Source organism: Diceros bicornis, chromosome X, assembly GCF_020826845.1.
Source record: "Diceros bicornis minor isolate mBicDic1 chromosome X, mDicBic1.mat.cur, whole genome shotgun sequence".
Classification (NCBI taxonomy): domain Eukaryota; kingdom Metazoa; phylum Chordata; class Mammalia; order Perissodactyla; family Rhinocerotidae; genus Diceros; species Diceros bicornis.
In genome coordinates this window covers 64127540-64143712 of record NC_080781.1, presented here as the reverse complement: position 1 = coordinate 64143712, position 16173 = coordinate 64127540, and the positions used below count along the sequence as shown (strand labels likewise).

The 16173-nt window shown below is 37.1% G+C and overlaps 1 protein-coding gene across 5 annotated transcripts in view; it reads left to right on the top strand.

Moving 5' to 3' along the window:
* The window catches only part of TEX11 (testis expressed 11), a 353243-nt gene that overhangs the window by 77101 nt on the left and 259969 nt on the right, over positions 1-16173 (top strand). The gene's annotated exons all lie outside the window — the stretch shown is intronic.

Here is a 16173-nt window from a genome sequence, read left to right as displayed (position 1 = left end):
ACTATTGAGTCCATCCAGTGAGGTCGTTCTTTTTAATTTTGCTTATTGTATTTTTAAGTTTGAACATTTCCATTTGGGTCTTCTTTATATCTTCTATTTCAGGGATTAGCAAACTTTCTGTAAAGGGCAAGGTAGTAAATACTTTAGGCTTTGTGGATCACATACAGTCTATGTTCCGTAATCCTTTTTTCCAACAATCCTTTAAAAACATAAAAACAATTTTTAGCTCACTGTCTGTATTGGCCTATAGGTTGTAGTTTGCTGATCTCTGTTCTATTTCTTTGCTGAGACTATTTTTCTGTTTGTTTTGAGAGTGTTCATAATTGCATGTTCAGTTTTATAATAGCTGTTTTAAAGTCCTTATCAGATAATTCCAACTTCTGTGTCTTCTCGCTGTCAACTTTAGTTGATTGTCTTTTTTCATGTAAGGTGAGATTTTCAAGGTTCTTCTTCATAGATTGAGTTATTTTTTATTGTATCCTGTACATTTTGAATATTATGTTATGGGCCTCTGGATTTTGTTTAATAGGAATGTTGATATTTTTATTTTAGCAGGTAATCAACCTGCTTAGATTCATGCCACAATTTTCAAATTGTCTTCTGGGGCTGTGGTTCCAATATCAATTCAATTTTCAAAGACGTTGCAGTGCTATTCAGATTTTTTTCTGCATATGCAACACTCATTGTTCAGTCTGGTACCTGGTGCATGTTTATTCCTTAGCTCAGTTCTCAAAGTCTTTGGTATGCTAATTAGGATCAGATCCATACTTGCTCGGGTTGTGAGATGAGCCTAGGTCTTTATAAACAACTTGATGCTGTTGCTTTTCTGAACTCCTCTCTCTCCATCATCTTCTTGGTAGTTTCTGGTTCCCTTGAGCTACACTTTTCAGTCTTTTACCCAGTAACCGTCTATATCTGCAGTCGTACTGCATCTGGAGCCAAATAGTTGGAAGACAGAGACAGGAAAAAAAGCAATGAGGTTTTTCCCCATCCTCTCAAAATTTTCACTCTTGTTGTTTCCCCTAGCTGCCATTGCTGTTGCCACCATGGGATTGCCTGGGGGTGAGGTCACAAAAGAATGGAGGAAAGAAAAAATACAAACTAAAATAGGATTTCTGCACTCTCTCTGAGCAACTCAAGCCAGAACTAGAGATGCTTTCTCAATCTGCACCATGATGCTCACTGCTTAGTTTCTGGCTGTGTTAATTTAGGCCAGGGTATACCAGAGGAAAAGACTGATAAACTCACTACCAGCTTGGTGTTACTTTGAATTCAGGTATTCTTCCCCAATCTGCCTTCTGTTATTCTCTTTTCAGAGACCTCAAAGAGCTCCGTGCAGTTGGTCCAGGTTTTATAATTACTCTCAGTGGGAGAGAAAGGGTAGCATATACTTAGTCCATCTTACCCAGAACTAGAACTCTGTTTATTTTGATGCTCAAGTTTTTCTAGATTTTGTCACTAGGAGCCCCTTTAAACTGACTTCTACGTCTTTTTTAACATATTGCCGTCACTTGTGAGTACTTTCCTTTCTGACCCAGTAAAATGTTCCAGGCTCATCCTGAACTCTCCTGTTCAAGCCCTGGAATTAGCTATTTTTCTCAGGAGCCTCAGTTCCTTTTGGTGGAAAATGTTATTTAGAAGTCAAGATCTGGGCACTAGGCGTGATTATTGCTTTTGGGGTGTCACTACTGTCAGACCCTCTCAGTGAACAGAGCATATGTGTGTGCGTATACGTACATATATATTTTTTCACACATTTGTATATATAAATATATTATATATAATGTCTAATATGCACACATGTATATATTATGTAATATATACATATATGTACACACACATTTCCGTTCGTATTCATCTGTATCATCTATATCTAGCTAGCTATCTATCTAATCTACTGAAAGCTATGATACCTTTAATTCTAATCCATCACCAGTGTTCATCCTAGTGTTCTCCCTTCCCATATCTTTAATTCTCTTCTCCAGTAATGAGAAACCTTGCTTCTATTATCCTTAATGTATTGCTTATTTAATCAGTACCCCTCTATATAACTAATATCCCATCTCCTCTGCCACGCACTCTACTGTGAGGATGCCCTCCTCTCCCTGCTCATGCTCTGACTCTTTATTCTGGGCCTCCCCCCGGGTGCACACCCTCCTCACCTGCCCCAACACACTGTGCCTGGCCATTGCTCCATGTAGATGCTCTCTTATCCTACTTGGGCTCTGACTCTCCATGCTCATCCCCTGGGTGGATGAACAACACATTCTTATACTAGAATGATTGCATAGAGTCTTATCAGGGAAACCACTCAGTCCCCAGAGTCTCTGTCCATCTGGAAAATTATAGAACTATAGAAGTAAATTCCTAAAAGCCCTGTAATTCAGGTGGCTACTGTTACAGAGAAGAGAAAATACCAAAAACTATGTACCAGGCATGGCCAACTTGACGTTAACATGTCTCTAGTCCTTAGAAGAGGATTTTATGAAGTTCTAAAAAACCAAAACCCAAGAAACCTATTCTAAAGCAAGTTAAACTTGATTAGCTTCTATTTTAAAGTAAATGTATGCCACACAGTACTTCTAGGAGCTTGATGGAGGTGTTTTGAAATCAAATAATTAAATGGTTGGAAATAATTGGTTTAGTGTCCAGCTTCTATAGGTGCATAGTGGAAAATCAATTAACTGGAATAATTGGGACATTGTGATATTTTGTTTAACTGAACTTTGTTTAGTGAGAGTTAGAAAATTCTTCCAATTTGAGCATTTATTTAAAAAAATGTTTGCATATACTGACCTACCTTGGTAAGTAGAACATAGAGACTCTTTCTTTGATATTTGAGACTCTTGTAATTACTTAAAACAAGGTTTGTGATCTATGTACAGCATTGTAGAAGAAGCTACTTGCTAGTGTGGCTAGTGGTGAGACACTTCGCTGCTCTGAAAATCAGTGTCCTCATCTGTAAAATGGGTGTATGACAACATGGTCTCAAATGTCCCTTCAGTACAAAAATTCCTAGTCTTCAATTTAGAGAAGCCCTGGGCCATAGCCCAGAGTGTATGTGTTTCTATATGTGTGTTTTTTATAGCAGAAATCTCTGTTAGCAGATTGTTCATTTAATTCTTTACCTATTTCTCCTCAAAGCTTGAAACTTTAATCAGAATTTCATTTTCATTAGTTGATTTATGTATTTGGCTTACTTTTTTTTTTTTAATTTTTTGTTTATTGCAGTAACATTGGTTTATAACATTGTATAAATTTCAGGTGTACATCATTATACTTCTATTTCTGCATAGATTACATCATGTTCACCACCCAAATACTAATTATAACCCATCACCACACACATGTGTCGAATTATCCCTTTCGCCCTCCTCCCTCCCCACTTCCCCTCTGGTAACCACCAATCCAATCTCTGTCTCTATGTGTTTGTTTATTGTTGTTGTTATCTACTACTTAATGAAGGAAATCATACGGTATTTGACCTTCTCCCTCTGACTTATTTCACTTTGCATAATACCCTCAATGTCCATCCATGTTGTCACAAATGGCTGGATTTCATCATTTCTTATGGCTGAGTAGTATTCCATTGTGTATATATACCACATCTTCTTTATCCATTCGTCCCTTGATGGGCACTTAGGTTGTTTCCAAGTCTTGGCTATTGTGAATAACGCTGCAATGAACACAGAGGTTTGGCTTACTTTTATCTTTCATTTCTATTTTTAGTTTGCTCTGGAATTTATTTTCAATATAGAGTTTTACTTCATTGTGAAACTTTTCATTTACACAAGGAAAATGACCAATTGGTTTCTGAAACCTTTTGAAGTAATTAATTCAAGATTTAGCTAGATTTCATTGCTGCTCTGTAGAGGCACAAAGCTTCTAAATGAAGTCTAGGCTGCCTAGACTTTATTACCATGATTTTATTCTCTTTTGCCTATTTAAACTTAGCATTTTGTAGCCAAATATTTGAAACATATATGTGAGATTTTGTACATCTCTCTCTGTAGTAAAATCTAATTTCATGGTGCATAAATGAATTATTCCTCTGAAAGTAAAATTCAGTTTTCTGCCTGTTATGGCTAGCTGGGATATAATTGCTTTCTCTGACACTTTCCACCCACTGCTTTGTTTATCTGGGAGAGTGTAACTCACTTAAGGGTATCAACTTTCATTCCAAACTCAAAATCATTTCAGCCTTAAAAATGACTCATTGGAATCTTTATAATGGCACGTTTCATTAAATTTTAAGTGAGTTATATACTTTTTAACTAAATACCTACACCATATGGAAAGCTTGGTCAAACTTGTTCATGTTCTTGGCTGCAGTGAGGCTCTTTATATAGCCATGTAGAACATGAATGCTTCTAACAAATATCAATGTTTATTTTTAGTTGAGGCTATCCTTGTTATTTTTAAATGTGTGTGGTTTACTTTTTATATCTACTTTTTACATGTAATTTTTATATTTTATTGCTGTATATATGCACATAGTTTAAAGAGAAAAATAACTCTACAAATCTTGTTACAAAATTACCAGTCCCACACTCCCCCTTTTTTTATCTTGCAAAAGAACAGCTACTTTCAGTTATTTTAGCTGGTTCTTTTGGTATTACCTCCATCTCTCTAAACAGTGTTCTTATACTACTACTTCTTGATTTTTTAGTTTTAGATATCATCTATTGACTTCCCACTTTAGAAGATGAATTTAAATCCTTTTCAGCATCCCCCTACCCCCACCACAGATATACCCACTTCCTGTTACTCCATCATCTCTATATAGTTATGCCATAATTTTGGTTAGATTAATATTCAGTGTTTACACTGCTATGCTTAAGTAAATGCTATTGGTAGTTGAACCATATAGGGTACTATGATTACTTGTTATTTCCTGCACAGCATTTTGTTTTCCCTGGAGTTAATAATTGTATTGGTTTTCCCAATCAATTAGTATTACATGTACTCAATACTATCTGTTCCCCAATATTATTTCTCCCTTAATTATGTAAATTTCTCTTCAATATGTTAAAATATTTTAGTTTTTTTAAACCAGTTTCATTTGCTTGAAGGAATCTCTCCCATAGTTTCTGATCTGCTCTAATCTGGACAGGATGCTCTCTAGGCATGTTATGCATTGTTTGAGATCATCCTCCTCCATTAGCTTGGGAATTCCCTTAAGCTCTCTCTTAGTTTGGATCCCTGTTTCTATATTCCTATGTCTTTTTTGTGTGATTTTACACCCTCATTTTTTGTGGGGCTTATCCTCCAGTAGCTTCCTGAGAAAAGTTGCATGGGATATAAATTAATTTAAACACTTTGCATGTTTAAACATATTTTTATTTTACCATCACATTTAATTTGTAGTTTGACTGGGTATAGAATTATAGGTTAGAAATAATTTTAAAGCTTTGATTACATTGTCTTCTAGCTTCTGATGTTACTATTGATAAATTTGATGCCTTTTTGATTCTTTTTTCCTGCAATATCTTTTATTTTTATTGAGGTAAAATTCCTGTAACATAAAATTAACCATTTTAAAGTGTGCGTACAATTCAGTGGTATTTAGTATATTCACAATATTGTGCAACCATCACCTTTGTCTAGTTCCAAAACATTTTCATCATCCCAAAGGAAAGGCCATACCCATTAAACAGTCACTCCTCATTCCCCCCCTTCCCAGTCCCTGGAAAACATTAATCTGCTTTCTCTCTCTATGGAGTTACCTATTATAATATTCCTTGGTATGGATATACCACATTTTGTTTATCCATTCATCAGTTGATGGATTTTGGGCTATTGCCTCTGCTATTATGGATAATGCTGCTATAAACATTCATGCACAAGTGATTTTTTAAACTTTTTTATTGAGGTGGAATTCACATATTATAAAATTAACCATTTTAAAGTGAAAAGTTCAGTGGCATTTAGTACATTCAAAATGTTATGCTTTTGTTATACTTCTGTCTAGTTCCAAAACATTTTTATCACTCCAAAGTAAAACCCCGTACCGTTAAGCAGTCACTCCCCATTTACCACTTTACACCAGAATCTGGTAACACCAGTCTGCATTCTGTATCTATGGATTTACCTTTTTGTGGCTGAATAATGTTCCTTTGTAGGGATATAGGACAATTTCTTTATCCATACATCAGTTGATGGACCTTTGTTTTGTTTCCACCTTTTGACTATTGTGAATAGTGCTGTTATGAAATTCAAGTACAAGTTTTTGAGTACCTGTTTTCAATTCTTTTGGATATATACCTTGGACTGAAATTGCTGGGTTATATAGTAATTCTACATTAAATTTTTTTATGAAGCATCAAACTATGTTCCACATTGGCTGTACCATTTTGCATTCCCATCAGCAACCTATGAGGGTTCCAATTTCTCCACATCCTTACCAGTGCTTCTTACTTTCCAATTTATTTTTTTATTAACGGCATCCTAGTGGGTGTGAAACAGTATCTTGTGGTTTTGATTTGCATTTCTCTAATGACTGATGATTAACGTCTTTTCACCATTTGTATGGCTATTCTGTTCTTTGAAGAAATGTGTATTCAATCCTTTGCCCATTTTTATTTTATTTATTTTATTGTTTTTATTGTATACTTCCATTTCTGTATAGATTACATCATGTTCACCACCCAAAGACTAATTATAATCAATCACCACGGACATGTGCCTAATCATCCCTTTCGCCCCCCTCCCTCCCACCTTCCCCTCCGGTAACTACCAATCCAATATCTGCCTCTATGTGATTGTTTGTTGTTGTTTTTATCTTCTACTTATGAGTGAGATCATATGGTATTTGACTTTCTCCCTCTGACTTATTTCTCTTAGCATAATACCCTCAAGGTCCATCCATGTTGTCACAAAAGGCCAGATTTAATCGTTTCTTATGGCTGAGTAGTATTCCATTGTGTATATATACCACATCTTCTTTATCCATTTGTCCTTTATGGGCACCTAGGTTGCTTCCAAGTCTTGGCTGTTGTGAATAATGCTGCAATGAACACGGGGGTGCATGTATCTTTATGCATTGGTGTTTTCACATTGTTTGGATAAATACCCAGTAATGGAATAGCTGGATCGTATGGTAGTTCTATTCTTAATTTTTTGAGGAATCTCCATATTGCCCTCCATAGTGGCTGCACCAGTTTGCACTCCCACCAGCAGTGTATGAGAGTTCCCCTCTCTCCACATCCTCTCCAACACATGTTGTTTCCTGTCTTGTTAATTATAGCCATTCTGATGGGCGTGAGGTGATATCTCATTGTAGTTTTGATTTGCGTTTCCCTGTTAGTTAATGATGTTGACCATCTTTTCGTGTGCCTGTTGGCCATCTATATATCTTCTTTGGAGAAATGTCTGTTCAGATCTTTTGGCCATTTTTTTTTTTTTGTCTGGGGAAGCTTGGCCATGAGCTAACATCTGTGCCCATCTTCCCCTATTTTGTATAAGGGATGCCTCCACAACATGTCTTGATGAGTGGTGCATTGGTCCGTGCCCAGGATCCAATCCTGTGAATCCTGGACTGCTGAAGCGGAGCGCACAAACTTAACCGCTATGCTGCCGGGCCGGCCCCTGCTCATTTTTTAATTGGATTGTTAGTTTTTTTGTTGTTGAGATGTATGAGTTCTTTATATATTTTGGAGATTAACCCCTTATCAGATACACGGTTTGCAAATATCTTCTCCTGATTTTTATGTTGTCTTTTCGTTTTGTTGATGGTTTCCTTTGCAGTGCAGAAGCTTCTTAGTTTGATGTAGTCCCATTTGTTTATTTTTTCTGTTGTTTCCCTTGCCCAGTCAGACATGGTACTTGAAAATATGTCTGTAAGACTGACGTCGAAAAGCGTACTGCCTATGTTGTCTTCTAGAAGTTTTATGGTTCTAGGTCTTACATTGAAGTCTTTAATCCATTTTGAGTTAATTTTTGTGTGTGGTGTAAGATACTGGTCTACTTTCATTCTTTTTCATTTGACTGTCCAGTTTTCCCACCATTTCTTGAAGAAACTTTCTTTTCTCAATTGTATATTCTTGGCTCCTTTGTTGAAAATTACCTGTCCAGATGTGTGGGTTTATTTCTGGGCTCTCGATTCTGTTCCATTGATCTGTGTGTCTGTTTTTGTGCTAGTACTATGCTGTTTTGGTTACTATAACTTTGAAGTATGTTTTGAAATCAGGGAGTGTGATACCTCCAGCTTTGTTCTTTTTTCTTAGGATTCCTTTGGCTATTCAGGTTCCTTTGTTGTTCCATATAAATTTTAGGATTCTTTGTTCTATTTCTGTGAAAAATGTTGTTGGGACTTGGATGGGGTTTGCATTGAATTTATAGATTGCTTTAAGAAGTATGGACATTTTAACAATGTTTATTCTTCCAATCCAAGAGCACAGAATATCTTTCCATTTCTTTGTGTCTTCTTCCATTTCTTTCAACAATGTTTTATAATTTTCAGTGTACAGATCTTTCACCTCTTTGGTTAAGTTTGTTCCTTGTTTTATAATTTTCAGTGTACAGATCTTTCACCTCTTTGGTTAAGTTTGTTCCTAGGTATTTTATTCTTTTTGTTGCAATTGTAAATGGGATTGTATTCTTAATTTCTCTTTCTACTACTTGGTTGTTAGTGTATAGAAATGCCACTGATTTTTGTATGTTGATTTTGTATCCTGCAACTTTACTGTACTCATTTCTTATTTCTAAAAGTTTTTTGGTGGATCCTTTAGAGTTTTCTATACATAAAATCATGTCATCTACAAAAACTGACAGTTTCACTTCTTCCTCTCCAATTTGGATCCCTTTTATTTCTTTTTCTTACCTGATTGCTCTGGCTAGGACTTCCAATGCTATGTTAAATAGGGGTGGTGAAAGTGGGCATCCTTGTCTGGTTCCTTTTCTTAGAGGGATAGCTTTCAGTTTTTCACTATTGAGGATGATATTAGCTGTGGGTTTGCCATATATGGCCTTTATTATATTGAGGTACTTTCCTTCCGTACCTATTTTGTTCAGAGTTTTTATCATAAATGGATGCTGTATCTTGTCAAATGCTTTCTCTGCATCTATTGATATGATCATGTGATTTTTATTCTTCATTTTGTCAATGTGGTGTATCACGTTGATTGGTTTGTGGATGTTGAACCATCCCTGCAAGCATGGAATAAATTCCACTTGATCATGGTGTATGATCTTTTTAATGTATTGTTGTATTTGATTCACTTGTATTTTGTTGAAGATTTTTGCATTGATGTTCATCAGTGACATTGGCCTGTTATTTTCTTTTTTTTTGCATTTTCCTTGTCTGCTTTTGATATCAGGGTAATTTTGGCCTCATAGAATGAGTTAGGAAGCTTTCCCTCCTCTTCAACTTTTTGGAAGAGTTTGAGAAGGATAGGTATTAAGCCTTCTTTGAATGTTTGGTAGAATTTCACCGGGAAGCTGTCTGGTCCTAGACTTTTATTTTTTGGGAGATTTTTGATTCCTGTTTCGATCTCCTTACTAGTGATTTGTCTATTCAAATTCTCTATTTCTTCTTGATTCAGTTTTGGATGGCTGTATGATTCTAAGAATTTACCCATTTTTTCTAGATTATCCAATTTGTTGGTGTAGAGCTTTTTGTAGTATTCTCTTATAATCTTTTGTATTTATGTGCTGTAATTTCTCCTCTTTCATTTCTTATCTTATTAATTTGAGCCTTCTCTCTTTTTTTTCCTTGGTGAGTCTAGCTAAAGACTTGTCAACTTTGTTTATCTTTTCAAAGAACCAGCTCTTGGTTTCATTGATTTTTTTTCTATATTTTTTTTTTGTCTCTATTTCATTTATTTCTGCTCTGATTTTTACATTTCCTTTCTTCTGCTGATTTTGCACTTTCTTTGTTCTTCTTTTTCCAGTTCCTTTAGGTGCACTGTTAGATTGTTTATTTGAGATTTTTCTTGTTTGTTGAGGTAGGCCTGTATTGCTATAAACTTCTCTCTTAGAACTACTTTTGCTGTATCCCATAAATTCTTGCATGTTGTGTTTTCATTTTCATTTGTCTCCAGGTACTTTTTGATTTCTCCTTTGATTTCCTCATTTACCCAATCATTGTTCAGTAACATTTTTTTTAATCTCCATATATTTCTAGCTTTTCTGATTTTCGTCCTCTAGTTGATGTCCAGTTTCTTGCTGTTGTGTTCAGAGAAGACGCTTGGTATTATTTCAGTCTTCTTAAATTTATTGAGACTTGTTTTGTGGCCTAATATGTGATCAGTCCTGGAGAATGTTCCATGTCCATTTGAAAAGAATGTGTATACTTCGGTTTTTGGGTGGAATGTTCTGTATATATATACAGAACATATGTGTCACATGTGTCATTTAAAGCTGATGTTCTCTTCTTCATCTTCTGTTTGGATGATCTATGCATTGGTGTAAGTGGAGTGTTAAAGTCCCCTACTATTATTGTGTTACTGTCTATTTCTCCTTTTATGTCTGTTAATAATTGCTTTATATATTTAGGTGCTCCTATGTTGGGTGCATAGATATTTACAAGTGTTATATCCTCTTGTTGGATTACAAGTGTTATGTCCTCTTGATGATTATGTAGTGCCCTTCTTTGTCTCTTGTTACAATTTTTGTTTTAAAGTCTATTTTGTCTGATCTGAGTATTGCTACCCCGGCTTTCTTTGCATTGCCATTTGTGTGGAGTGCTTTTTCCATCCCTTCACTTTCAGTTTGTGCTGTGTTTAGGTCTGAAGTGTGTCTCTTGTATGCAGCATATATATGGGTCTTATTTTTTCATCCAATCAACTACCCTATGGCTTTTGATTGGAGTATTTAGTCCATTGACATTTAAAGTAGCTATTGATAAGTATGTACTTATTGCCATTTTGTTTCTTTTTTTCTGGGTGTTTTAGTAGTTCTTCTCTTTTCCTTTTTTCTTCTCTTGCTCTCTTCCCTTGTGTTTTGATGGATTTCTTTAGTATTATGTCTGGATTCCTTTCTCTTAGTTTTTGGTATATTTATTATAGGTTTCATGTTTGTGATCACCATGAGGTTCATATATAATAACCTACATATATAGCAATCTATATTGAATTGATGGTCTCTTTAGTGTGACCTCTTTTTAAAAGCTCTACTCTTTTACTCCCTGCCTCCCATGTTTTATGTTTAATTCTCATATCTAACCTCTTTTTTTTGTGTTTGTGTGTCCATTACCCTCTTATCATGGAAATACTTAATTTTAGTACTTTTGTCTTTTGACCTTCATGTTATCTTCATAGGTGGTGGATCTGCTACCTTTACTGTATTTTGGCCTTAGCAGTGATTTTATTGCGGTTTTCTTTCAGAATTTTCTTATTCCTATTTGTGGTCTTCTTTTTCCCTCTTAAGTAAGTCCCTTTAGCATATCTTATATGACTGTTTTCTTGGTAGTAAACTCCTTTAAGTTTTGCTCGTCTGGGAAGCTCTTTATCCCTCCTTCCATTCTGAATGATAACCTTGCTGGGTAGAGTATTCTTGGCTGTAGGTTTTTTCCTTTCAGCACTTTAAATATATCGTACCACTCTCGTCTAGCCTGTAAGGTTTCTGCTGAGAAGTCAAGTGGTAGCCTTATGGGGTTTCCTTTGTAGTTACCTTGTTGCCTTTCTCTTGTGGCTTTTAAGATTCTCTCTTTATCTTTAATTCTTGACATTTTACTTATGATGTGTCTTGTTGTGGGCCTCTTTGGGTTTACCTTGTTTGGTGCTCTCTGTGCTTCCTGTACCTGGATGTCTGTTTCCTTCCTTCAGTTAGGAAAGTCTTCAGCTATTATTTCTCCAAATAGATTCTCTGCCCCTCTGTCTCTCTCTTCTCCTTCTTGGACACCTATAATATGGATGTTAGTGTGGTTTATGTTGTCCCAGAGGTCCCTTAGACTGTCCCCACTCTTTTAAATTCTTCTTTCTTTTATCTATTCAGCTTGGGTGATTTCCTCTAGTCTTTCATCCAGCTCGCTGATCCGTTCTTCTGTATCATCTACTCTGCTTTTGAGTCCTTCTAGTTAATTTTTCATTTCCAGTATTGTATTGTTCATTTCTGATTGGTTCTTTTTTATATTTTCCAAATCTTTTTTGACGTTCTCACTGAGTTCATCCATTCTTCTCCCAAGGTCAGTGAGCATCCTTATGACTTTTTATTTGGACTCTTTGTCATGTAGGTTGCTCATTTTTCTTTCATTTAGTTCTTTTTTTGGAGTTTTGTCTTGTTCCCTTATTTGGAACGTATTCCTTTGCCTCTTCGTTTTGCCTCTTTCTCTGTGCTTATATCTGTGTCTTTGGTAGGTCAGCTATGTCTCCTGATCTTGGAGAGGTGGCCTTATGTATGAGATGCCTCATGAGGCCCAGCAGTGTGCTTCCCTCTTGTCACCTGTTGCAAATGTTCCAAGAGTGACTCCTGTGTGGGCTACATGTGTCCTTCTGTTGTGGCAGGGTTTCTCGTGCTACAGGTGCCCAGGGAGGGTGGGCTGTCTCCCTGGCTGGCTGGTTGTAATGCTCAGCTGCGTGTGGCTGCTATAGCCCTTCAGTCACTTTATCGGGTGTGGGAAGCCCAGCAAAGTTGGCTGCAAGGTCTAATAGCACATTCCTGTTGCAGTGTTTCCCTTAAGTGAATAGGCCCCCAGCATGGCTGCTTGCCAGCCTTAGGGGCTTACAATTGCTGTAGGCCTCCAGCCTACAAGGTTCTTGTCACCTTTCTCAGGATTGCAGCTTAGTGGGGCTGGCCCTAGGCTTGGCAGCACCCTATGGTTTCAGGCTTTGGAAGGTTGGACTGATTCCCTATGTTGCTGTTTGAGAAGCACAAGTCTCCTGCAGCTGACAAGCCCCACTGCCCACAGTGCCACACACATCGTGAACACAGGCCCGCCCCATGTATGCACTGTGACCCCCTGAAGTGGACCCATTCGCCCCACTGCTGAGGCCCCACACACTCTGCCAACACCCCAGACACTCCACCTGTTCCTCGTGCATGCCCTGTCCTACAGAGTTGGACCCACTAACATGGCTGCAGAGGATCCAGGCACTGAGCCTGTTCAGGCCCACAAGTTGCCCGAGGTCTTGCTGTTGGGTGGGGCGAGTCTCCAGGGTTGGCTGCCTGCTCTGGCTAAACTGGATAAAATTGGTGCTCTGAAAACTGTACTGTGGTTACCAGGGGTGTGGGGGGTGGCGGGTGGGGGGTGGGCACAAGGGGTGAAGGGAGTCATATATATGGTGATGGACAAACAAAAATGCACAACCCAAAATTTCACAATGTTAAAAACCATTAAAACATCAATAAAACAAACAAACAAACAAGCAAACAAAAATTTAAAAGTAAAGAAAAAAAAAATTGGTGCTCTGGCGGGTGGGGCAGACCATGGGCTAACAGGCCAGGAGAAGTACTCCAATGGCATCTGCCAGTGTCTGTGTCAGCCTGCCCATACTAGGTCACAATAACAGCTGCCCCAATGTCTCAGTCCCTAGAGGTGTCTCACCTCTCACTGAGATGCACCTGGAGCCTATCAGGTGCGTCTCTTTTCACCAAAGGACTGTGCACCTTTCTTTTTGCCGATTTTAGGTTGCTTTTTAAAACGGATGAATTTGTGCCTGGGCCCTGAAGCTCTGGATTTTTTTCCGTTATGTCTGATAGCTTTTCTGGGCGATGTTGTTGGTAGCCAGCAATGACAGATATTATGACACTCGTCTCAGTTGTGCTGAGTCCAAAGCATGCTTATAGCAGTAATGCTCCCCTGCTCAGGTCCCACACTCCTCCAGGGAAGGCTTCATAAGTTTGGATTGCTCCCGCGTGGCCATGTATCGCTGCAGCTTGCAAAGGTGGCTTTTTTCTCTCCAGAAAGGAATTTCTGCCTCTTCCACCTCAGTCAGGACTGTCCCTTGTTGCGGGGATTCTTTTTATCCAGTTTTCACTTCTCTCTCAGGGGTAGTTGTTCCAAGAGTAGTTGTAAATTTGTTGCATCTGTGGGAGGCGGTGAGGTCAGATCCCTCCTATGCTGCCATATTGACCTCACTCCCTGATCCACTTTGAGTTAATTTTTGTGTATAGAGTAAGATAAGGGTCCGACTTCATTCTTTTGCATGTGGATATCCTGTTTTCCAGCATTGTTTGTTCAAAAGACTGTCCCTTTTCCATTGAGTGGTCTTGGCACACTAGTCGAAAGTCATTTGGCCGTATATGTGTGGGTTTATTTCTGGGCTTTCTATTCTATTTCATTGGTCTATATGTCTGTCCTTACACCAATACCACACTCTTTTGATTACTGTAGCTTTGTAGTATATTTTGAAATTAGGAATTATGAGTCCTCCAACTTTGTTCTTTTTTTCCAAGATTGTTTTTGGCTACTCCGAGTCCCTTGAGATTACTTCTTAATTTTAGGATGGGTTTCTCTGTTTATACAAAGAATCGCCATTGGGATTTTCACAGGGATTGCATTGAATCTGTAGATCAGTTTGGTTATCTTCGTTTCTTTTTTTTTAATGTTTATCTTTTATTGTGGTAAAATATACATAATCTTTATTACCTCTTTAAAGTTTTTCTTCTTTGTGCCTTCTATTCTCTTATGGCATTATTGGCTGTATTTATTTATTCTTATATTTCTTCTTGTCAGTCTTCATTTCTGAAATGATTTATTTCTTTTCTTTCTAATTTTTTCTTGAGATCTAGCACCTCATTTCTGAGTTTTTCTAATTCTGATATATGCCATTCTTTCATATCCTGTATAATATTCTTAATGTCTTTTAGCTCATTTTGAAATAGTTGGTTAGAGTTTTGACCTGTTTTGTGGGCACACTTTTCTGGCGTGCTTTCATTTTTCTGTGGGGATGTTTTTATGCTATTTATTCTCTCTTTTTTTAAACAGCTTTCTAGGGTATTTATCTTAAAACTTTACTGTTTCTCATTTTAATGTGAAATTAGTTTTTCTTAATTTTTATAATGAGGTGGGTGGGGTTTTGGAAAGTGTTACTAACTTCACAGAGGTCCTTTTTCTGTGTGTGTGTGTGTGTGTGTGTGTGTTTGTAGTGTTTAAAAATGAGGCAGCTTGCTTTCTGAGATTTCCTGGCTTCGCTCCCCCTGCACCCTTCGTTTTTGGTGTAGACTTGCACTATCCAATATGATAGCCACTAGCCACATGTGGCTATGTACATTTAAATTTAAATTAGTTAAAATTATAAAAATTCAGTTCTTCAGTTGTACTAGTCACATTTCAAATGCTAAATAGCTACATGTGGCTAGTGGCTACTGTATTGAATGCCCCAAATATAGAACATTTCCATCATCACAGAAGTGCTATTGGACAGCATATACCTTTTCTTTCTTTCATCTCTATTGTCTCTGTCCTATTTAATTTTGATTGTACTCGCAGCGGTTTTTCCTCAGTGTGGAGCCTGTCGAGTTTGAGGGTCCATAGGGGCTAGACTGCTCCAGCTTCTTTAGTCCATTTATGCTATGAGGCCCTTGAACTCGCTCAATAACGGAGAAGGTAAATTCCCTTCCAATTTCAACTGCTGTTCTCAAATTTCCCAATCATCCTTTTCAATGAATTTTTATTAGCTATTATGAAGTTCTCCTTTTATATAGTCCATTAGACACTTCCATATTACCTTCTTTTTTTCTTCATCCTGTACAGATGCTGATACAATGGAGGTCTTGTAGCTGTTGGTTTTTTGTCACCACCCATTTGTATTTTGAAATTCATGGGGATACTTTGTCATCCGGTTTTGTTGTAAATGTTGTCTATTGGTTTTTGGTTTGCCATCTACACGCTCAGTCTGTTTTCATGTGGGGATTCAGAGAAATTGAGAAACTATATTGCCACCACCACCATATTTCCAGAACCCTTCCATATAGTTTATTTTTCTTTTAGCTTTTTAAAATACAGCTACCTTTCTAAACTCTCTTAGTAATTGTGGTAATTTACTTACAAATTCTTTTGGGTTTTCTATGTATCCAATTATATCAACTGTGACTAACGGTGATTTTGTTTCTTCCTTTCTAATCCTTGTGCCTTACATATTTCTTGCCTTATTGTGTCGGCTAACACTTCCAGTACCATGTTGAATAACAGCAGTGTTCCTGATCTAAAAGGGAAAGTTACCCTAGATTACCGCTAAGTATGATATTTGCTTTAGGGTGTTTTTTGTTGTTTTTTTTTTAATATAAATATAG